The following is a 23,660-nucleotide window of genomic DNA, read 5'->3' on the forward strand; positions in this document are numbered from 1 at the left end:
GCATTGCAGGTTCTAACAAAAGTTTGCATGCAGAATGTATTCATGATTTTCACCGAAAATTTGGTCATTTGCATTTTGAGGCAGTATCTAAAATGCCTGTCTTGGTTGAAGGTATGACTATTAAACCCTGCAGGTACCACATGAAGTGCAAAGCATGCGCAGCAAACAAGGTGAAAATGGCTGCGAAAGGTAAGGTGTCTAGTAGGCAAGCTACGGAACCATACCAGGTTGTTCATGCTGATTTGGTTGGACCACTAGCGCCCTCTTTGGGTGGAAATAGGTACTTCATGGTTCTCATTGATGCAGGGAGCGAGGCAAAGCCCCAGAACAGGAGAACGGGCTGGCGGTGTGAGGGTTGGGAAGGAGTGAGAGAGCGCAGCTGACTGCCTCGGAGACTCCTGCCCGGAGAAGCAGGTAAGGGGCGGTGGTGAAGGGGGAGTACAAAAAAATCATCATCATAACAACAGTTAATTATCATGAATTATTGTTATTGGGTGCTGGTGCTTCTATTCTCCTTCTCTCTCAGCTACTCCTCACACCTTTTTTTTTTATTCCTCTCCCGTCATTTCTATCACATCCCAGAAGGTGCCTTTGCTTCTCCTCTCCCCCATGCCAGGAGAGGGGTGCTCTCCTTATATATGGCTGTTTCTCTCCTGACTAGAGATGGGAAGGCCTGGGGGGGGGGGGAATGGGGAAAACCCCCAGGTATTTTCTGTTTTTTCCCAAAGCCGCTTTTTCTGGAAAAATGGAAAAAAAAGTTTGATATAGGTTGAATATTCCACACACTCTTCCCCCCCAATTTTTTCCTGAAAAAAAATGGCTTGGGGGGGAAAAACTGAAAAAAACTGTTCCCTCCCCCCAATTTTCCCACCCCCCAGGCCTTCCAGCACCCACACTTTGGTGCCCCGTGCCAACTGACACCAGGCAGGTGCTCTCACTGTACTCTTTCTGGGTGCTGCTCAAAACATTTTCGTTAGGGCCAGCCCATCTGAACACGTAGAAGCTGCATGTGATTTACCACTGCTGACTTTAAAGATCTTTTGAATACTCTTAAATACCTGCTTTTAACTGTGTTTTATCAATCATTTTAATATTCCGTTGTATATTTTTGTAAACTGTTTAGAAAGCTCTCTTACCATCATGCAGTTTATAATAAAGGTAAAGGGACCCCTGACCATTAGGTCCAGTCGTAGACGACTCTGGGGTTGTGGCGCTCATCTCGCTTTACAGCTTCCGGGACATGTGGCCAGCATGAGTAAGCTGCTTCTGGCGAACCAGAGCAGCGCACGGAAATGCCGTTTACCTTCCCGCCGGAGCGGTACCTATTGATCTCCGCTAACCCAGAAATAGTACCTCGGGTTAAGAACTTTGCTGAGTGGGATGAGAACAGAAATCGTGCTCCGGCGGTGCGGCAGCAGCAGGAGGCCCCATTGGCTAAAGTGGTACCTCAGATTAAGAACAGTTTCAGGTTAAGAACAGACCTCTGGAACAAATTAAGTACTTAACCCAAGGTACCACTGTACTTGCACTTTGACGTTCTTTCAAACTGCTAGGTGGGCAGGAGCAGGGACCGAGCAACAGGAGCTCACCCCGTCGCGGGGATTTGAACCACCGACCTTCTGATCGGCAAGTCCTAGGCTCTGTGGTTTAACCCACAGTGCCACCCGCATCCAGTTTATAATATATAATAACAAATTCAATAAAAAAACCACATACACGCCTTTTCCTTTCAGAGTTTAAGCCGTAGTGCAACATACTATTCAGTAACTGGATGTTGGTTACTTCTTGGCCTGGCATGCAGAAAAATTGCCTTATGCTTTGCGCTGCCTGTGGTCAAGTAGAGATTGAAAGACCTGGGGGGAAACGGGGAAAAACAGGTGTCCCCCCATTTTTCCCCAAAGCCTTTTTTTAGAAGTCCATGAGAAAAATGACAAAGAGGAAGAGGAAGAAGAAATGGAAAATGATAGCAGTAGTTCAAAAAATGAGATAGAATAAACTGTATATGTTGTTTCTTCTGGTTTTGTTTTTGTTTTGGATTTTGTTTTGGATTATTTTTTTAAGCACTACTCAAAGGGTAGACCTTCTATGGAGCTTGAATACTGAGGTGGACCTTAAATTTATTTGCTGTTGGTTCTAAGGGGCAAATCTGATTATTTTTAATGTTGATGGTTTCTTGCGTGCTGAGGTCCCCCAAAACCCCTACCCAATAACTCACACATCACACATAATTTTTGTTTAAGGTTTTTGGCATAATTTTGGCCACAACTTTGTTATCATACAATTGAGAGTGGTTGCTTAGGCATTGGTTATGACTAGCTGTCCCCCCCCCCCGCCTTGGGGGGACAGCACTGACTCCCTAGTCAGTCCCAGAGGAACAAGGTCAGGGTCAGCTGGAGCTGCGACACAGGCCCTCAGCTACTCCGCGCATGTTCCTTGAAGCTTACGCGGCCTGCACCCTGCCGTCAGGGTTTGGACGAAGGGGATGGTAAGCTTCAGAATTCCTTTAACGGAATACCCGTCAGCAGCAGCATTGGAGGGGCAGGCACAGCCTATCCATACCCCTCCACCAACCAATTTTAACCAATGCCTAACCGCTAACCTTACAAGTTGTGACGATTTGCTAAGCAGTAGGCAAAACCCAAAAGGCACGCACTAATCAGCCAATTGGAAAAATTCCTACTGGGCCCCCGCACCAATGCGAACGACCCCATGACAGGCAGAGCAAGGTCAAAGCGCAAGCCCAATCAAGGGAGGGCGGGCGGGAGATCCGGTGTCCACAGCGAAAGAGAAAGAGAAAGCTGTGGACCTTGCTTATATATAACCACTGATCCCACCCCTAAATTGGCAACATCAATTTTACCCCAGTAACAACATCCTCCAATCTGCTCCAGGCCCCATGAACTCTATACTGCCTGGCAACTAGATGGGGTTTTGTTCGGCCCCATCCGCAACACGTGCTCTCTTTTAGTGAGAACACGCTTTGCGTGCTGAGGTCCCCCAAAACCCCTACCCAATAACTCACACATCACACATAATTTATGTTTAAGGTTTTTGGCATAATTTTGGCCACAACTTTATTATCATACAATTGAGAATGGTTGCTTAGGCATTGGTTATGACTAGCTGTCCCCCCCCCCCCGCCTTGGGGGGACAGCACTGACTCCCTAGTCAGTCCCGGAGGAACAAGGTCAGGGTCAGCTGGAGCTGCGACACAGGCCCTCAGCTACTCCGCGCATGTTCCTTGAAGCTTACGCGGCCCGCACCCTGCCGTCAGGGTTTGGACGAAGGGGATGGTAAGCTTCAGAATTCCTTTAACGGAATACCCGTCAGCAGCAGCATTGGAGGGGCAGGCACAGCCAATCCATACCCCTCCACCAACCAATTTTAACCAATGCCTAACCGCCATTCGAGCCCTTACGCTTGCCGCCAACCACTCACAAATCAAGCCACACCCTCAACTTGGACACCAAAGCATCCAACCACGCATCATTCCCAACTGTAGAGAGGTGAACCCCGTCATCTCTATAAAATTCAACCGCCTGGAATGAAATAAGAGGGTGAGGTATCACACACCCGCCCAGATTCACCACCAGCTTACTTGCCGCGGAATTAATCCGCTTCCTTGCTCGTTCAGTGGCAGCTGGGCAAGGACTACCTCGCCAAGTGCGGCGTTGAAGCAGCTGTGACCAAATTAACTTAGAGGTCGGCACCAGTGCCGCCAACTCCCCCAGGTCCTGTAAAATGGCAGCACGCAGCCCGTAGCAGGAAGAGGAAACCATATCATTCTCCCCGAGCTGCACCATGATCGCCGAAGGAGGGCCAAACCGTAGGACACGCCGTTGCATGAGAGGTAAGAATTCCCTCCACAGCATCCCCCTTCTGGAGATCCAGGACACCTGTACGTGCTGCGGAAAGCCCAGGCCATCGCCCAGTCCAGACTGACGAGCTCTGTCCGCAGCCCAATGCACAATACTGTGCCCTACTATCCAGATACGGATAGCGGCCCGACCTGAAGAATTTTATTATTCTTTATTTTATTTTATTTTATTTTATTTTATTTTACACTTCCTTATTAACATGCTTCCCGGCCTCTTTGGTGGTAGTTTGTCTAGGCACTGGTTCCTGACTAGCTGCACCTGACCTCAGCAGGGCAGCACTGACGATTGGGCCCCACCATATCGTCAGTACCAGCAACATTGTGGGGGAGCAATGAATCCCAAGGCAATCGCATCCCGCCAGGTGTCGTTCCCCATAGGGGAAAGATGCACCCCCCCATCTGCCCCAAAGAGGGGAACAGTCTTGAAGAAAATAGCAGGGTGCAATATCACAGAACCACCTAAAGCAAGGACCTATTTTATTTTATTTGTTAGTTTATTTCATATGTTATTTTATTTTATTTTATTTACTTTATTTATTTTATTTTATTTTCCACCGCCATATTAACATGCTTTCTGGCCTGCTCGGTGGTAGTTTGTCTAGGCATTGGTTCCCGACTAGCTGCATCTGACCTCAGCAGAGCAGCACTGACGACTGGGCCCCACCATATCGTCAGTACAAGTAAACAGCGTGGGGGAGCAATGAACCAGGATCAGACTCAAGCTCACCCCAAATGCTCCCAGGGACTCTTGCGTGGCCCTACCCCACGAAAGGGGATGACAAAGCATGGCAAATCCTTGGTTTCCTTTAATGGAATATCTTTGCGCATTGGAGGGGACAGGTGCTCCAACCCCCCCTCCAGACCACCTTGAACCAAATGCCTTAAATTATTTTGAGTCCAGGGAGAGCTGCCATCAACTCAAACCAAGCACTCTTGCATGCAGGAATGCAAACTTATGCTGGAGGAAGACGGCAAATCATTCCCGCCTAGCTGTACCACCAGCCCTGCGGGAGGACCTGCACAGGTCACACTCGACCGCACCAAAGGAAGGACGTCCTCCCAAAGCATTCCCCATCTGGACATCCAGCATATGTTCACATGGGCAGGAAGACTGAGATGGCGCCCCAGTCCAGACTTGTCAGCGCGCTTGCCAGCCCAGTCTACAATGCTGTGGCCCAAATGTGCACCGCTGCTCCTATGAGAAAAGGAAATAACAGACAAGCATCAGCACAGACATCATTGTGACACTTCCTGATATAACCCTTGTCAGCGTCAGACTTCCAATGACCCGTATTCAAAATCCTGTCTACTGACAGGCCCCCAGTGTGCAGCCGTTGCAGCAGCCCTATTCGGAAGGAATGAGGCGTGTCCAGCGGTAGGCAAGCCGCAGGCCGTAATAACTGGTGCACGACGTAAGCACATTAATGCCTGGCTAACGGGAACCCATTTTCATGCACTAGGAGTGGGCCAGCCCCCAGGGGAATGAAAAGCCAAATTTTTCTGGTATCCATAACCGTGCAAGGGCCCTCCTCATCTGTAATGGGAAGCCTGATTGTGGCACTCCTGCCCACTAAGTCTGTTTTAGAGTTCCCAACTCTAATGACAAGCTCCAAAGGATAAGGAAAAGTCCTGAAGCAATAAGCCTCCAGACTCTCAGCCCCGTGCTGGCTCCAACAACCATTTCCCCAACCCTCAGTGCCCAAAATGCAATGGAATACTGAAAGGAGTCTCGCCTTGATCTTTTACCAGCAGACAAGTTTTAACTTGTTGCAGATCCTGCATAGGTAAAATTGCCCGACTTCCTGCCCACTGTCCTATGAGGTTGGAGCCTATTCCAACCTTCCAAGGCCCTGCGCATTACAAACTTTATGCAAGGGTCTCTGAAAAATAAAGCTTCAGTATAACAGACATTGCAGCGGACTGAATTCTTATAGTTATAACAGCACACCCAATCTGCGGCAGGTGGACCAAATACTGCAGGATCTGCTCAGAGGATGGGGGCCAGTTCATCTGAATGGCCGAGGACTGCCAGCTTAAGGCTAAGAAATCCATCCAGGCCTTCCCATAAGAGCTAAAAGCAGAAGGGGAAATGGAAGCTGCTGCTCTCTGTAATTACTAATTGTTGTCAAAATGCCACAGGTGGTCTGGAAAAGTCTGGCAATAGCTGAGTGTCTGGAGCCCAGGATCTGAAGCGCTCCATCTGAAAATGGGATAGAGTGTCAGAGACATCATTAGAGGATCCCGTAATCAGGAGAGCAGAAGGCACAATATTAAACCTAAAGCGGTGCAGCTCAAAAGCGTGAGCGGAGGGGCGGAGACTCTGCTGGAGCGTGAGGACTGTTTAGCCAAGACGCTCACCACTACCTGGTTATCAGACCAAAAGCAGATCCGATGGTCACTGAAACTCCTCGGGCCACATGTGAACTGCTACTACAATGGGGAAAACTCAAAAGTTAGGTCACATGATTGCCTCACCATACCGGGCTTGAGGCCATGGCTTTGCACACCAGCAGCCCCTGAAATAAAAAACCAAAGGGCAAAGATCCAGCAGCATCAGCATGAACCTGAAAAATCCCTGTTCAAGTATCCTGCCATGGCCAACTACTATTGCATACATATAGGAATTGCAACCATTGCATGAGATCCCATTGCATGAGAAAGGTAAGGGGACCTCAGGCCGCAGGCAGCCTGGCCTAGTGGGAAGGGAAGGGGCGGCCTGGGGCAACCACTCTGCATGCAAGATTAATTAAGTGACCCAGCAAGATCGGATCTGATGAAGCATCACTTGCTACAGAGGAAGTATTACAAAATAACTTCCTTCAAGGCAGACAGCTTCTCCATAGGTATGTTGTAGCAACGATATCCAACTGGATCCCTAAATAAAATGGGAATATGGGCAAAAGGTCTTGAGGTATTGCTTGCCAGCTTCCAGCCCCGCTTGGGCAGGGGGCATCTTGTGCTGCCATCATAATACGTAAATTTACAGGGCCGACGCTGGCCAGAACCCCTAAAAAAGTCCCGACAAAACTGCCGCCGAGCCAGCTTCCTTTTCAGACACACACTGTGCAATGCAAAAACACACTCCGTGCAGTGCTCACACAATCCAAGCAATGCAACTATACTCCGTGCGATGCAGCTACACGCTCCGTTCAATGCAACTACACACTCAGTGCAATGCAAAAACGCACTCCGTGCAATGCAAAAACGCATTGCAACTTCATGCAATGCAACTACCCTCCATGCAATGCAACTACACACTCTGTGCAATGCAACTACACACTCCATGCAATGCAACTACACACTCCATGCAATGCAACTACACACTCCGTTCAATGCAACTACACACTCCGTGCAATGCAAAAACGCACTCCATGCAATGCAACTACTCTCCATGCAATGCAACTACACACTCCGTTCAATGCAACTACACACTTCATGCAATGCAACTACACACTCCGTTCAATGCAAAAACACACTCCGTGCAATGCAACTACCCTCCATGCAATGCAACTACACACTCCGTGCAATGCACTCTCTGTGCAATGCAAAAAAAACACACAAAAACACACACACTCTGTGCAATGCCACTACACCCTCCGTGCAATGCACACACACTCTGTGCAATACACACACACTCTGTGCAATGCACACACACCCTCTGTGCAATGCACACACACCCTCTGTGCAATGCACACACACCCTCTGTGCAATGCACACAACCTCCGTGCAATGCAAATGCAAATCTCTCACGCAATGCAATGCAAATGCAGCCCGTGCAGCGCTGAGCCCTGCAACACACAGAGCAAACTGCAGTGCGGGCACACAAAGGTGCTTTCTCCCGCTTGCATATTGCAAACGTGGCGCCTGTTACATCCCTCGCAGTGAGGGAACCACCAAAAGGCCCTCGAGACTGGACCTAAGTGTCCAGGTAGAGCAATGGGGGAGCATGCAGCTGTCCCATACAGGGACCAATCCTGCAACCTAGGCATTACCGGCACTATGCGCTGACCAGCTGAGCTATCCAGGATGATCCCTAAAGACCCAGGACAGCCTCACCCAGACCCCTGTAGAGGTCCAAGGTGATGTCTGAATCATGATCCCTGCTCCTCTTTGCCCTACTCCTGGATTGCAGCCTTCGAAGATGCTTCCTTCTGGAAGAAGACACCTGGGGCGTCCACAAGTCATCCCCTGCAGGAGAGGCAAGCTCTTGAGGCATTTGCAAAAGCCCAGTCATAGTCCGCAAAAACTAAACAATGTAAGGAACCGGTGAAACCAATGCTTCATGGACCACATGGGGACACTATTCAGGCCGGAAACGCTTCCAGGCCATCGAATTCTAGGGCAAAGCCCTAGGATCACCTGCTAGGCCAGGCATAAATGTTTCCAGTGAAATAGCAGTGTTGAGGCAGCCCACAGCTTGTCCAGGCACCCCTGCTTGCCCTTTTAGAGGGACGCACCCCTTCAAGAAACCCAAAGTTCTTTTATCACAAATGGGCCGAACTACCCAGCAACAGAATAGCCCAAAAGGAGCAGTTTGTTTTGTTTTGTTATAACAATGGCTAAGAGGGGGATATGAACCCTGTCTCCCAGGTCCTAGTCCTACACTTTAGCCACTAAACCACAATGGCTCGCCTCTAAAATGGCAGTCGCCACTATCAGGGCAAAACAAACTTAAAGAAAATAAACTTGTTCAGAAACAGCATAGTTCAAGAGCATATACGGAGTGCTCATAGTCATTGGAGGCACAGAGAGCCTCTGTTAGGATATTTCCGTTCCACCTTAAAGGGAGCAGGCTTTGGGAGTCACAGAGTCTGCGCATGTCCTATTCACAGGATGTTTATGTTCTGATATTCCTTTCGATTTCAGATGGTCAGAGACGCTGACTGAGAATGGACGTGTTTTCTTTTGTTCTGTTCATGTTCTAAATAAAGTCTGTAAATATGCTCTTCTGCTCTTCTGCGGTGCAAGCTTTTGACTGTGCTTTCTGCTGAAAGAGGGTGCACCAGCCTAGGAATGTGGCTAGGAATTTCCAAAGGCTTTGTGCCCCTAACTGTTGGATCTGCGTGACTACGGGAGGCCGATGGACGTCCAGAACTCCGGCTTGGGGGCTCAGATGGACGTTATCTCCCTGGCAGTTTCCCAACAACAAGGTTTCGGGCCCAGATTCATAGCACCTACAGGAGAGTAAAGCTGCAACAGACTGCGTTTGAGAGGTATGAAGTGGGGAAAGCGAAAGGAAGGGACGCTTTTCTGTTTTAACCTCGGCAAGGAGCCTTTGATCTCCGGCAAGGCTTAATTGGCCTGGGAGCTGCGCCAAAAAGGCTTCGTGATTAATAGCTGCCAAGATAATGAGTCTCTAAGTTAAAATAGACTCACGGCTAAAGTAAAAGCTGGAATGGAGTTTTTCCAAGCTGATGGGGATACTCAGTGTCCTAAGTTGGATGGGCAGAATTATGAAACCTGGGCAAAATGGTGTGAATCTTTGCTGCGTCAGTTTCGGGTGTGGCATACCGTGAGTGAAGCCCCCCCAGTTCCTCTGACAGAGAAATGGAAATCAGCTGATTCGAAAGCGATAGACGTAATAGTCCTATCCGTATCTCTTGAGGAAATTAAGACGCTGGCTGGCAACACCACTGCATGTGGAATGTGGACTGCTTTGATGAAAGCTCACAAGCCAATAATCCCAGCCCAGAGTTTGACTGCATCGGAGGTCCTAGCTGTTTCCCAGAATGCGAGTGAATGCAGGGATGCTGAGGGCACCGGTTGCAAGCTGCAGGGGGAGCTGACCGTCACGTCATCCCAGGCAGCATTCCAGCCCCCAGGGGGAGCCAAGGAGTCGGCAGCTGAGAGCTCTGTTTCTCGTGAGAACCAAGGTCATCGCCTTTGCAGAGGCCGGAAAGGCAAAGGTAAACAGAGCCAGACGCAGGCGTCTGCAGATGGCCAGGAGCAGAGGGAGGGTGAAGCGTTGTTTGCTGGCACAGCTTCACCAAAGGCTAAAGGCACGTCTGCTGACCAGAAGCAGGGGGGCAAGCTGCAAAAGCCCACGCCAGTGGAAAGCAAGGTTTTGCTTGCTGGCACAGCTTCACCAAAGGCTAAAGGCACGTCTGCTGGCCAGGAGCAGCAGGGGGGCAAGCTGCAAAAGCCCACACCACTGCAAAACAAGGGTTTGCTTGCTGGCACTGCTTCACCAAAGGCTAAAGGCACGTCTGCTGGCCAGGAGCAGCAGGGGGGCAAGCTGCAAAAGCCCACGCTTGTGCAAAACAAGGGTTTGCTTGCTGTTAAGACTGCTCCAACAGCCAAAGGCAGGTTTGTTGTTGATTCAGGCTGTACGCGCCACATCTCAAAGGATCGGCATCTCTTTATCTAATTCAAGCCTCAGGAAGGTGAGATCCACCTGGCTGATGGAAGGACGTTGCAAATTGCTGGAGAAGGGACTGTGAAACTTGCAAGTCTGCACACAACCATCAGCGGTGTACTATATGTTCCAGGCGCTGCAAGCAACTTGTTGAGCGTCCCACAGCTTACTGGGCGTGGTTTTCAGATTTCCTTCAAGAGGAGCATCTGTGTCATCAGTAAAGGCAAAGAGGACTATTTGCATGCAAAGTTTATGGATGGTTTGTTCCATATAACTTATGATGACGCTGCTGTTGTATCTAATGCTGATTCTTGTTGTGTTGCACAAACTAACAAAGTTCTTCATGCAGGTTGCATTCACGATGCGCATCGAAGGTTTTGTCACCTCTCTTGGAAAGCACTGGCCAAGATGCCAGAGGTGGTTGAGGGTTTGAACATCAAACCCTGTAAATTTCACATGAAATGTGTATCTTGTGCAGAGAACAAGGTGAAGGTTGCTCCAAAAGGCAAGGAGTCTAGCAGGCAGGCTTCCAAACCCTACCAGCTAGTGCATGCGGACCTGGTTGGTCCACTTGCGCCCTCTTTAGGAGGAGCAAGGTACTTCATGATTCTGATTGATTCTTTTTCCAGGTACATTCATGTGTATTTGCTCGAACAGAAATCGCAAGCGTTTCCGAAGTTTAAGGAATTCTGTGCTTGGTTGGAGAATGTGCACAGTAAACGTATTTCTTGTTTGTTTACTGATCGGGGCGGGGAGTTTACTTCTCAGCAGTTTGAAGCTTTCCTGACTGAGAAGGGAATCCAGCATGACATGTCAACGCCCAGATCGCCATGGATGAATGGTCTTGCGGAGAGAGCAAATCAAACATTGCTGCAAGGAATCAAAACCTTGTTGCATGATGCCAATCTCCCTGATAAGTTTTTGGGGGAGGCTCTGGGGAATTTGGTTTACTCCTATAATCGCAGATTGTCATCACCCATTGGCTGTACCCCCTATGAGAAGATGTTTGGCAAGAAACCCAACACCAAACACATGAAAATATTTGGTTCGGACATGTGGGTACGCACACAACAAACCAACAAGCTTGGGAAGCGTGGGGCACATGGTTTGTTCATGGGGTACGAAAAAGGTGCATACAGGGTATGGATGACTGACTCTAAGTACATTAAGTTCACAAGGAGTGTTGAGTACAATCCTAAGTGGGGGGGAAATGTGGGAATTTTCCAGAGTTACCCAGAGGAGGATGAAGGTGATGTCAAGCAAGCAGCTAAAGATGAGAAAGCTGCTGCTGCTGATGATGAGGATGATGATGATTATGATGATCAGAGTTCGGATTCCAGTTCAGTGGGCGCTGCTGCTGCTGGTGTCAGTGACAGTGATGACACAGCAGACTACAAGAGCGCACAGGCCTCAGTCAGACCATCTGATGCGTCTGACAATGAACTGGAAGAACCACTGTTCACCATTGGTCATTTTTCGCCTAAGAAAGAGGAGATAAGTCCAGAAGACTTGCGTCTAGTACGTAGGTCTGAAAGGGCGACCAAGGGCAGACCTCCAAAGAGGTATGCTGATGAGTTTGCTAAGACAGCAACTGCTGTTCTTAGTAGCTCAGAGAAGGTGTGGGAACCTTCAAGCTTCAAAGAGGTTCAGGAGTTAACCTCTAAAGATGCTGAGCCTTGGCTTAATGCCATGAAGGCTGAAGTTGATTCCTTGAACAGGAACCAAACTTGGGAACTGGTACCGGTAGTCCCAGGAATGAGACTGGTTGGCAGCAAATGGGTCTTCAAGGCCAAGACAGACCAGAATGGCAAGGTAGTCAGACACAAAGCCAGATTGGTTGCCAGAGGTTTTTCACAGGTACCAGGACAGGATTACCATGAGACCTACTCTCCCACAGTCAAATATGAGAGCATTCGGCTGATGCTCAAGATCGCTGCGGAGGAGAAACTGCATGTTTCCCACCACGACATTAATACAGCTTTTTTGTATGGGATTTTGGGGGAGGAGCTGTTCATGCTTCCACCTGATGGGGTGCAGATACAGAAGGGAATGGTCTGTAAACTGCAGAAATCCTTATATGGTCTAAAGCAGAGTGCCAGGTGTTGGAACACAAAACTCACTGAGACATTGCTTTCTCTAGGTTTTCACCAGGGCAAAGCTGATCCATGTGTGTTTGTCAAGGAGGAGGGGCAAAACAAACTGTATTGTTTATGTTTTGTTGATGATCTTCTGATGTTTTGGAAGAATCAGGCTTTTTACCAAAGCACCCTAGCTCAGCTGAAGGAGCACTTTGACATGAAGGATCTTGGTGAGGTATCCAACTATCTTTCTCTGCAGGTGGAGAAGGACCAAGCAGGTAATTTTCTGGTACACCAAACACAGAAAATTGCTGATGTATTAACCAGGTTGAATTTGGTTGATGCAAACCCAGCAGACACACCGATGGTGACAGGTTACCAGGTAGACAGTACTGCTGAAGCGTTTTCTGACACAACGCTATACAGATGCATTCTAGGCAAGATGAATTTCATTGCCAGATGTTCAAGACCTGACATAGCTGTAAGCTGTAATCTGCTTAGCAGACATGCCAACAATCCTACGGTTCAGGATTGGAAAGCTCTGAAGCGCATAGCCCGCTATTTGAAAGGGACTATGCACTACAGGCTGAGGTTCACCAGTCAGAAGACTGGAGGTCTTGAAATCTTTGCAGATGCAAGTTTTGGAAGTGACACCACAGATGGTACAAGCACTTCTGGAGTATGCTACATGTACAACCACTGCCTGTTTGACTGGTTGTGCAAGAAGCAGACAACAGTGAGCCTAAGTTCCTGTGAAGCAGAACTCAATGCTCTGTCATTTTCACTCATGGATTGTGAATGGTTGATGCAACTGTTTAAGGACATCAGGGTGTCTGTGAAATGTCCTATACAAGTGTATCAAGACAATAGATCGTGTTTGGCTTTGCTGAACTCCGAGAGTTGCAAGCAGAGAACCAAGTACTTGCAGATTAAGCTACATCGTGCAAGAGAGTGTATTCAGAAAGGACTGATTCGGGTGTCCTACATGGCAGGAAATGAAATTCCTGCTGATCTGTTGTCTAAGGTTGTTAACAGAGAACAACTTAAGGTTTACACACAAAGGTTGCAATTGGGTTGAACCACAGGTACTACAGGTTACACGGAAAGGGGGAGGATGTTAGGATATTTCCGTTCCACCTTAAAGGGAGCAGGCTTTGGGAGTCACAGAGTCTGCGCATGTCCTATTCACAGGATGTTTATGTTCTGATATTCCTTTCGATTTCAGATGGTCAGAGACGCTGACTGAGAATGGACGTGTTTTCTTTTGTTCTGTTCATGTTCTAAATAAAGTCTGTAAATATGCTCTTCTGCTCTTCTGCGGTGCAAGCTTTTGACTGTGCTTTCTGCTGAAAGAGGGTGCACCAGCCTAGGAATGTGGCTAGGAATTTCCAAAGGCTTTGTGCCCCTAACTGTTGGATCTGCGTGACTACGGGAGGCCGATGGACGTCCAGAACTCCGGCTTGGGGGCTCAGATGGACGTTATCTCCCTGGCAGTTTCCCAACAGCCTCTGCCGCCCTCTGTCTGCCTCAGATATACATTAGCAGCAAATGAGCCTGCAAGCAGGTACATTCTTATAGAGAGGTCAGAGACTTAACAATTAACTGCTACCTGTAGCATACTTAGGCTTGGAAGTTATGCGCAGGCCGAATAGGGCTCCATGCCTCTGCTCTTGAGAATCTTAGTCTCATAGCAATATTAAAGGAACTCAAAATAGTGCTCCCGCCCAAGGCTAGATTAAAATTTGGCCAACAGCGCTGCACACACTCAAATAAAGCCAACCTTCGGGGTGCTATAAACGAAAGTGATTCCAGCTAAGCTGGGAACAGCCCTGACTAGCCCCACAATTTACAACAGGAGAAATGGGGGAAAACTTTTTGCGAAAGAAAGGCAAGCCACAGATACAGGGAGAATCTTCCCACAGGGCAGGGTAAGGGGTGGGGTGGGAAATCGAACAGGAAAAAGGGGAATTGAATTATTTAAGGGACTAAAGAGGATTAAAAGAAGGGGGAAATAAAGAAATGTAACCAGACAATGAGAAGTTTGCATCACTGTCCTCCAGACAGTCCAAGTGCTCCATGTGATCCGGTGTCCACAGCGAAAGAGAAAGAGAAAGCTGTGGACCTTGCTTATATATAACCACTGATCCCACCCCTAAATTGGCAACATCAATTTTACCCCAGTAACAACATCCTCCAATCTGCTCCAGGCCCCATGAACTCTATACTGCCTGGCAACTAGATGGGGTTTTGTTCGGCCCCATCCGCAACACGTGCTCTCTTTTAGTGAGAACACGCTTTGCTTTTTTTGTTGCTTTTGAGGAAAAGGGGTTGGTTACCTGTTTTATTGCAAGCATAATACTTTTATCTACACTGTGTTTTATGCAATTTGTAAAACTACTCCACACTGACCTTTTTTTCAATTTTTCCAAAATTTCCATTTTCCCCCCGGGAAAAAACAGAGGGGAAATGTTTTTTTCTCGTGGGTTCAAAATTTCCGGAAATTTTACATCTCTACTCCTGACGGACACGCAGAGACCCCGTCCCCCCACTGCATGTGTTTGACTTTTTGCCCCTCACCATGGGCGTAGCCAGGATTTATGGGGGGGGCGGAACCTCATCTAAGTATTTTGTATGGACTTACTTGATTTAGGGGGACAGCTGCCCCCCTTAGCTGTGCCTTGTTGCCTCGACCATCCACGTGCTACCACTTGTTGGAAACTGGCCCCCTTGGGAAGGCTGGCTCATCTTCCCAGGCTTGTTGGGGCCTGTTTGCCGGTGACCTACCCTGGCTGGCATCCCGGCAGACCAGGGAGATCTTGATAGGTGACACCTCCCTGATGAAAGGTGCACACCCCCTTCCCCCTTGCATAGCAGCAGGAGAAAGAAAACAGTCAGAAAGTAGACTATTTCATCTCTACTTTATTCATGACTGTACACTGTACAAAAAGCATGTCTGCTTACTCAGTCTCCTCCGAGCAACTGCGCTAGACTTCCTCGACACAAACAACAGGAAGGTCGCATATTAGACAGAGAACAAATCCCTGAGAATTGCTTGGAACATCCTGTCCCACGGTTAGACCCATCATGAGATGTAAACATCGAACTGCTTGTTCGCAGCTGCGTAGTACTCATATCCCAACAGGCTACGCCCATGCCCTCAACGGACATATTTTCTCACCTCATTTGTTCTCCATGCAACTCAGTTTCCCCCTCACAGCAGGCACACAGGAGCCCCCCTTTCTGCATTTTCTTCCCATATGATTGTTTTCCCCGCTAAACAGCACAGAAGAGTCTCCCCGCCATTTTTTTTATCTCTCTTGCGCCCGCGCACACACACACAAAAACAACAACACCCCATGCACTTGCTGCTTCCCTTCTAATACACACCTGGGGAGAGCCCCCAAATATGTGACTTTCCTTCTTGATCTGCACACACACAGGAGAGGGGTCTTGTGTGTTTGACCTCCTATGACACATACTTCAACCCACCAGAGAACTGCCCATTTATATTTCCCCACCCCCATCCCCACTGCAACCACCTAGGCTGAAATAATTTCCTGGTAGAGCATATACAGTATTTCACATGCAGAAGGTCCCAGTTTAAATCCCCAGCATCTCCAGGTGGCCCTGGAAATGTCCTCTGTGTGAAACTCTGGATGGTTGATGCTAGTCTGTGTAAACAGTGGTCTGAATTGGTTTAAAGGAGAGCCTGATGGGACAGGCTATGACCCTGTCACTTGCTGGGGATTGGAGTGGGGAGCGTTTTAGATAGTATCCTAAATACAGAGCTATATTGTATCGTTGCACAATTGGGGTTTTTTATACTGTAACTTAAGCATGCAAGGGCGTCTACTTGAATAAAACATGGGGGGGGGGAGGTTAGCCCCACCACCAATCTTAGCAAAGGTAGTACCTAGTGCTGGTGAAGGTTTATTCCCTCCTCACCCCACTTTTTATCCACCAAACAGCTCTGTGAGATTGACTGGTCTCAGAAACAGTGACCGATCCAAGGTTACTCTGAATTTTTAAAGTTAAAAAGGGACTTGAATCCATTTCTCCCCATCTGGTTGCCTCCACCCCCCCCCCCAAAAAAAAAATCAACAAGGGTTGGCTGGCTGCAAAATTATGCATTTGCCTGCTTGGGCATATTTTTAGAAGCCACCTTATTTCTGTGACAGTAAATTGTTTCAAATTGCTTTTAAATAATTGTGTTTTAACTGTTGTAACAGTCCATGGACCTTGGATGAATGAATAACAATAATAGTCATTCCACTGGGGTCTCTATGCGGGTTATCTCATTTGACAAAATGATTGGCTTTTGTAAAATCCTTCAATTGGAACATCTTTATTTAATTGCTCTGACTCTTTTAATAATATTGGAAGGTCGAACTCTTGAAGAGTCTCCTGAGAAGAAACATCAGGTAGATGCAAGTTTTTCTTTTGGCCATGTAGCTGTTCTTGCCGAGCAGGAAATATTTGCACAGCAGTTTCTTGCTCACCATTCTCTAGAAGTTCTTGTGCCAGATATTTAAGGTTTGCAGATTCCTGATGCTCGCTGCTGTGGTGTGATTTGTATAACGTGCACAGGTCTACTTCATAGTCCACACAGCCTGTATGCATATGTGGTGTAAGTTCTTTCATGTCACCATTATGGTCTGTCTGATGTTCATCCAGGACTGTATTCAGAGTCTCTCTTAATAAATGCTCTCTATCTGAGCCAAGTTGAATTAGTGGATCAAGTCTTTCTGATGGTTCATCCACTGATGAACATGTGTGAGGATTCCAAGGTCAGCATAGAGGCAAAGGAGCAGCATGATACTACGTTATGAGCCTTTGTGCCTGTCAGTGGGAAGTTTTCCCTAAGTCCCATAGCTTCCACACTATCTGCAGCATCTTTGTTTTGTTGGTCCATCTTCTGTTCTAAGGACCGTTTATTCTGGATCTTTTTTGAAGTCTGGGGAGAGTCTTGTAAGTCTACTTACTGACTCCCTCAACTGAGTCATAGTCCCCTTTTCTGTGAGGTATGTAAATCTGGTCTTGTTGCTATGGAGACGGAGCCTCTGTTCCTCTGGCTTTGCTGTTCTTGGCTGAGCTCTTTATCTCACCAAGGTCATTGCTTAAACACAAGCAGCTCTGGAGGGGAGGGGAGGTGTGGGGGTGGGCTGAAAAAACCAGCTGCTCTGCTGTTTTTTCTACAGCAGACCAGCAGACAATTTGCTTTGCAGCTCTTGCAAACAGTAGCAGAATGGAATCAGATTTCTTCTTCCTGCGTATCTAAAGGCTTCTTGCAGAGTGCCTTAAGCTCAACAACCTGGTAACAGGTTTTCAGCTTTTGTCCTTGCTCTTAGGGATGTTGCCCTTGCTGGAGATTTTAGTCGCAACATTGCAACAGGAAATCTAAACTTGGTTGCAAGGTGGCGCTATTGAATTGCAAAAAGCACGTGTTCGTTTTGAACCCTGGGCCGAATGTACCTCGACCCCAAGGAGTTGGCTCCAATGAGTGATACCCAAGTGAATGTGATATGGACATCAGTGCTTCTGGAGATGTAAGCCTTTGTAGTTTTCAGTGGTGCCCTCAGGGAAGTGGTTCAGTGTAGCTAATACTCTGCCCTCCAACATTCCACATCCTCACCCGTTCTCCAGCAGCCGCTATGAGCTACCCAAGGGAGGGGGTTGGTGGCGGCGGCGGCAATGGCCATGGAGAGTCCACAGGATGCTCCCTCACCGCCGCAGCTCAGGACAAGTGCCGGCTCCTCCCTGAGTTTGGTGGCGGCAGCACTGACATGGGGAGACAGGGACATTCCCAGATCAAATCAGAAGCCAGGATGGCTTTCGTAATTCTGGGACTCTCCCTGGAAAATAGGGATACTTGAAGGGTGTGCAAGGGTATGCAATACTGAGAAAGTTGGGCCAATGGTCCTCAGCAGCACAAGGCAACTTCCTATGTCCTCTCTGTCACTTATACTTCCAAACAGACAAGTATATGAAATTGAGCCCCAGTCCTGACTTGGTTTCTAGGTTGCTCCCCGCTGCCTCTGCGTATCTTCCTCTGCTACTGCATTCCCACCAGCCTCTGTCTGGGCTCTGACCCTCCTAACTACCCCCATAGCAGCAGAGCATGTCTCTCCCCCTCCCCTTCACCACCCTCTCAAGTCCCCTACGTGGGAAGCAGAATGCCTTCCAAATGTTGGTGTGGGACTCTGGGAGAAAAAGGGGGCCACTGCCTCCATACAAGGCAAGTGAGTGTTACTGTGGCACCTATAAAATTCCGGTGAAGCAGTGAGGTGGCTGCTCCTGTGTTCACCATCTGGATGACCCCTGGAAGATTGAAAGAGCAGGTGTGGAGTGGACAGTGGCAGCAGTAGCAGGATACTCTTGGTGATGGGCTCTGGGAAGCCATTCTGGGATGCTCTGCATGTTGCCTCTTCTCTGTACACTGCCCAAAGCAAAGGTGTGTGGCAGATGGGCAAATCCTTTATCACCTTTGTGGGAAGCTTTTGCTGCTTTGCCTGTCTGTGTTCTCTGTACAGTAAATCATAAATAACTTGTCTGCAAAGACAAAAAGATTTCTGGGGCTGGGTCTTCCAATCACTTTGCTACGAGATGGTGCTTGCTTGCCGGTGTAGGGAATCAGTCACTGTTTGTTCCAAACAAGTCTCCCCGTTACGTTACTTGCTCTCACTTACAGAATCTGGTTTTCTTTTCTTTAATGCTGCTCTCCCTTTATCTGTCCCCATATGATGTCTGCACTCTGTGGTGCCCATGCTGCCCAATGTGAAATTCATAGTTACACACAGCAAAGCAAGCTTTTCTTGAATGAAAAGTTTACTTTCTGTGAGGAATGTAGGAGGCACTCTGTATACATTAGTGGCCAAAATTGTGGAAACCTTTTGGAAAAAGTGTATCTATAAAATTATACCATAAAATTATATATCAATGGAAAGATAATTTAATGAAGAAGGTAATGCAATAAATTTTATGAAGGATTATTTATTACAACAGCAGTCATCAAGAAGAAACATGAAACACATAGAAAAAATGAGATATACAAAAATTCTCACCATGTCAGTTAATACTTAGTTGGGTAACCTTTAGCTTTAATTACGGTCTTACAACGCCTTCCCATGGAGTGGACCAAGTTTCTTTAGTTCTGCAGTTGTAATAATGTGAAACCCAGATTGAATTATTGCCTCTATTAATTGGGTTTTATTGCTGAGTTGCTTCTGACTAACAAGGTTCTTTAGTCGGCTCCATAGATTTTGGATTGGGTTAAGGCATGGGTAGGCAAACTAAGGCCCGGGGGCCAGATCCGGCCCAATCACCTTCTAAATCTGGCCCGCGGGTGGTCCGGGAATCAGCATGTTTTTACATGAGTAGAATGTGTCCTTTTATTTAAAATGCATCTCTGGGTTATTTGTGGGGCCTGCCTTGTGTAACAGAGACTTGGTTGGGTGAAGCAGATGGGCCTGTCCTTGCCGCTGCTTGTCCACCAGGTTTCTCTTACGCACAGCAACCCAGGCCTTGTGGGCGGGGAGGGGGGGTTGCAGGGATTTTTAGGAAGTCATTAGTTTGCTCCAGGCATCCTATTGGGAAGACCCAGTTCTCTGAGTGCATGTTCTGGAAGTTGGGCAATAGGGGCAGTACAGGATTCCTTTTGGTGTACCGACCTCCCCGCTGCACCAAGGATTCCCTGCCCGAGCTGCTTCAGGTCATGGCGGATGTTCTCCTGGAGACACCTAGTTTGGTTGTCCTAGGGGATTTTAATATCCATGCCGACACGACCTTACAAGGGGCCGCTCGGGACTTCGTGGAAGGCATGGCCTCCATGGGGCTGTCCCTGAATAAGTTTGGCCCAACCCATAGCCGCGGACATGCCTTGGACCTGGTGTTTACCTCCATGGATGTTGGTGTTCTGACACTAAGTAAAAGCGAAACAAAAGAAGTGCCATGGTCAGACCACTTCCTGGTGCAACTTGACTTCTCCGCGACCCTTCCCCTCTGCAGGGAGGTGGGACCGATTCAGATGGTCCGCCCCCGCCACTTAATGGATCCAAATGGTTTCCAGAGAGTGGTAGGGGATGCTTTATCCCATGTTGATGGCCTTTCAGCTGATTCCCTGGTGGCCCGCTGGAATGTGGAGTTAACCAGGGCTATTGACTGTTTGGCTCCGAAGCGCCCTCTCCGATTGCATGGAGCCCGGACAGCCCCGTGGTTTTCCACGGATCTGAGGGCAATGAAACAATCGTTGAGACGGCTAGAGCGCCGGTGGCGGATGACCCATTCTGAAGCTGACCGGACACAGGTTAGAGCTCAATGTCGAGCCTACCAAGTGGCGGTAGCGACGGCGAAGAAGGCTTTCTTCACCGCCTCTATTGCATCTGCAGAAAACAGCAGCAGGAGACTTTTTCAGGTGGTCCGCAATTTAGCGGAACCACCTGCTACATCGGGGCCCAGTATGATCTCCACATGATCTCCTGCAATGATTTCGCAAAGTTTTTTGCAGATAAAGTCGCTCAGATTCGGGAAGAGGTAGACGCCACCGTGGGAGCAGGGCGGGGGCGGGAGAGTGCTAGAGTCCTGTCTCGTCAAATTGCGTGGGATCAATTCCAATCTGTTACCTCCGAGGATGTGGACAGGCTGCTTGGACGAGTGAAACCAACCACCTGTCTCCTTGATCCTTGCCCATCCTGGCTTATAAAAGCTAGCCGGGAAGGGCTGGGCGAGGGGCTTTGTGGGGTGGTGAATGCTTCCCTCCGTGAGGGAGCCTTCCCAGACCCGCTGAAAGAGGCGGTTATTAAACCGCTTCTTAAAAAACCATCTTTAGATGCGGCCACGATGGCCAACTATCGCCCCGTCTCAAATCTTCCATTCTTGGGCAAGGTGATTGAGCGAGTGGTTGCTGAACAACTCCAGGCATGCCTGGAAGAAGCGGACCATTTGGATCCCTTCCAGTCAGGATTCAGGCCTCATCACGGGACTGAAACTGCCTTGGTCGCACTGGTTGATGATATCCGGCGGGCTAGGGACAAAGGTGAGAGCTGTTTCCTAGTTCTGCTGGATCTCTCAGCGGCGTTTGATACCATCGACCATAACATCCTTCTGGACCGTCTTGAGGGGCTGGGAGCTGGGGGTACTGTCATACAGTGGTTCCGCTCCTTCCTCCTGGGCCGTGTTCAGAAAGTGGTGGGGGGGGTGAGTGTTCAGACCCCTGGGCTCTCACTTGTGGGGTGCCTCAGGGTTCTGTCCTCTCCCCCATGCTTTTCAACATCTACATGCAGCCGCTGGGAGAGATCATCAGGAGGTTTCGGCTGGGTGTTCATCAGTATGCGGATGATACCCAGCTCTACCTCTCTTTCAAATCAGAACCAGTGAAGGCAGTGACGGTCCTGTGTGAGTGTCTGGAGGCGGTTGGAGGATGGATGGCGGCAAACAGATTGAGATTGAATCCTGACAAGACAGAAGTACTGTTTTGGGGGGACAGGAGGTGGGCAGGTGTGGAGGATTCCCTGGTCCTGAATGGGGTAACTGTGCCCCTGAAGGACCAGGTGCGCAGCCTGGGAGTCATTTTGGACTCACAGCTGTCCATGGAGGCACAGGTTAAATCCGTGTCCAGGGCAGCTGTTTACCAGCTCCATCTGGTACGTAGGCTGAGACCGTATCTGCCCGCGGACTGCCTCGCCAGAGTGGTGCATGCTCTGGTTATCTCCCGCTTGGACTACTGCAATGCGCTCTACGTGGGGCTACCTTTGAAGGTGACCCGGAAACTACAACTAATCCAGAATGCAGCAGCCAGACTGGTGACTGGGAGCGGCCGCCGAGACCATATAACACTGGTCTTGAAAGACCTACATTGGCTCCCAGTACGTTTCCGAGCACAATTCAAAGTGTTGGTGCTGACCTTTAAAGCCCTAAACGGCCTCTGTCCAGTATACCTGAAGGAGCGTCTCCACCCCCATCGTTCTACCCGGACACTGAGGTCCAGCACCGAGGGCCTTCTGGCGGTTCCCTCACTGCGAGAAGCCAAGTTACAGGGAACCAGGCAGAGGGCCTTCTCGGTAGTGGCACCCTCCCTGTGGAACGCCCTCCCACCAGATGTCAAAGAGAACAACAACTACCAGACTTTTAGAAGACATCTGAAGGCAGCCCTTTTTAGGGAAGCTTTTAATGTTTGATGTATCACAGTATTTTAATATTCTTTTGGAAGCCGCCCAGAGTGGCTGGGGAAACCCAGCCAGATGGGCGGGGTTTAAATAAATTATTATTATTATTATTATTATTATTATTATTATTATTATTATTATTATTATTATTATTTACTATTATTATTATTTTATTTTACATGAGTAGAATGTGTGCTTTTATTTTAAATGCATCTCTGGGTTATTTGTGGGGCATAGGAATGCATTAATTCCTTTTTTTCAAAATATAGTCCGGCCCCCCACAAGGTCTGAGGGACAGTGGACCGGCCACCTGCTGAAAAAGTTTGCTGAGCCCTGGGTTAAGGTCTCTAGGCTATGTATTTTGGGGCATTTACATTCCCATTAATGATGCAAATTCTGCTCACACCTTTTGCTGTCACACAACCCCAGATCATAACACTAACTGGGTGTTTCATGGTAGGTGTAATGCAAGTAGGATGTAAATCTCCTCTGATTCTTCTCACATATTTCATGCCATCACTACTAAGCAAAGAGATTTTGGTTTCATCACTCCAAATAGCACTGTCCCATTGTTCCGCTGTCCAGTTAACATGGGTTTTTTCCCAGTTTAATCTTTTCAACCTTTGTTTGAGAGATAACAATGCCTTTTTTAAAAACAATGGTGACAGGGAGCGGCTGCCGAGACCACATAACACCAGTCTTGAAAGACCTACATTGGCTCCCAGTACGTTTCCAAGCACAATTCAAAGTGTTGGTGCTGACCTTGAAAGCCCTAAATGGCCTCGGTCCAGGATACCTGAAGGAGCGTCTCCACCCCCATCGTTCTGCCCGGACACTGAGGTCCAGCCCAGAGGGCCTTCTGGCGGTTCCCTCACTGTGAGAAGCCAAGTTACAGGGAACTAAGCAGAGGGCCTTCTCGGTAGTGGCGCCCGCCCTGTGGAACGACCTCCCATCAGATGTCAAAGAAATAAACAACTATCTGACATTTAGAAGACACCTGAAGGCAGCCCCGTTTAGGGAAGTTTTTAATGACTGATGTTTTAATGTATTTTTAATCTTTTGTTGGAAGCCTCCCTGAGTATCTGGGGAAACCCAGCCAGATGGGCGGGGTAGAAATAATAAATTATTATTATTATTCCATGGAATTCTAGCATTTAGACCATATTCCTTCAATCTGCGCTGAACAGTAC

The 23,660-nt window shown here is 48.3% G+C and overlaps 1 protein-coding gene across 1 annotated transcript in view; it reads left to right on the top strand.

Annotated features, from left to right (window-relative positions):
- Positions 1–313: 313 nt before the first annotated feature.
- Positions 314–23,660, top strand: part of LOC310697844 (putative helicase senataxin) — a gene marked incomplete at its 3' end in the record, with an annotated part of 269,703 nt that continues 246,356 nt past the window's right edge. Inside the window, exon 1 of the mRNA XM_083484468.1 lies at positions 314–414. The remainder of the gene's footprint in view (positions 415–23,660) is intronic.

Source organism: Podarcis liolepis, assembly GCF_965112155.1.
Source record: "Podarcis liolepis genome assembly, chromosome: W".
NCBI classification, from domain to species: Eukaryota; Metazoa; Chordata; class Lepidosauria; order Squamata; family Lacertidae; genus Podarcis; species Podarcis liolepis.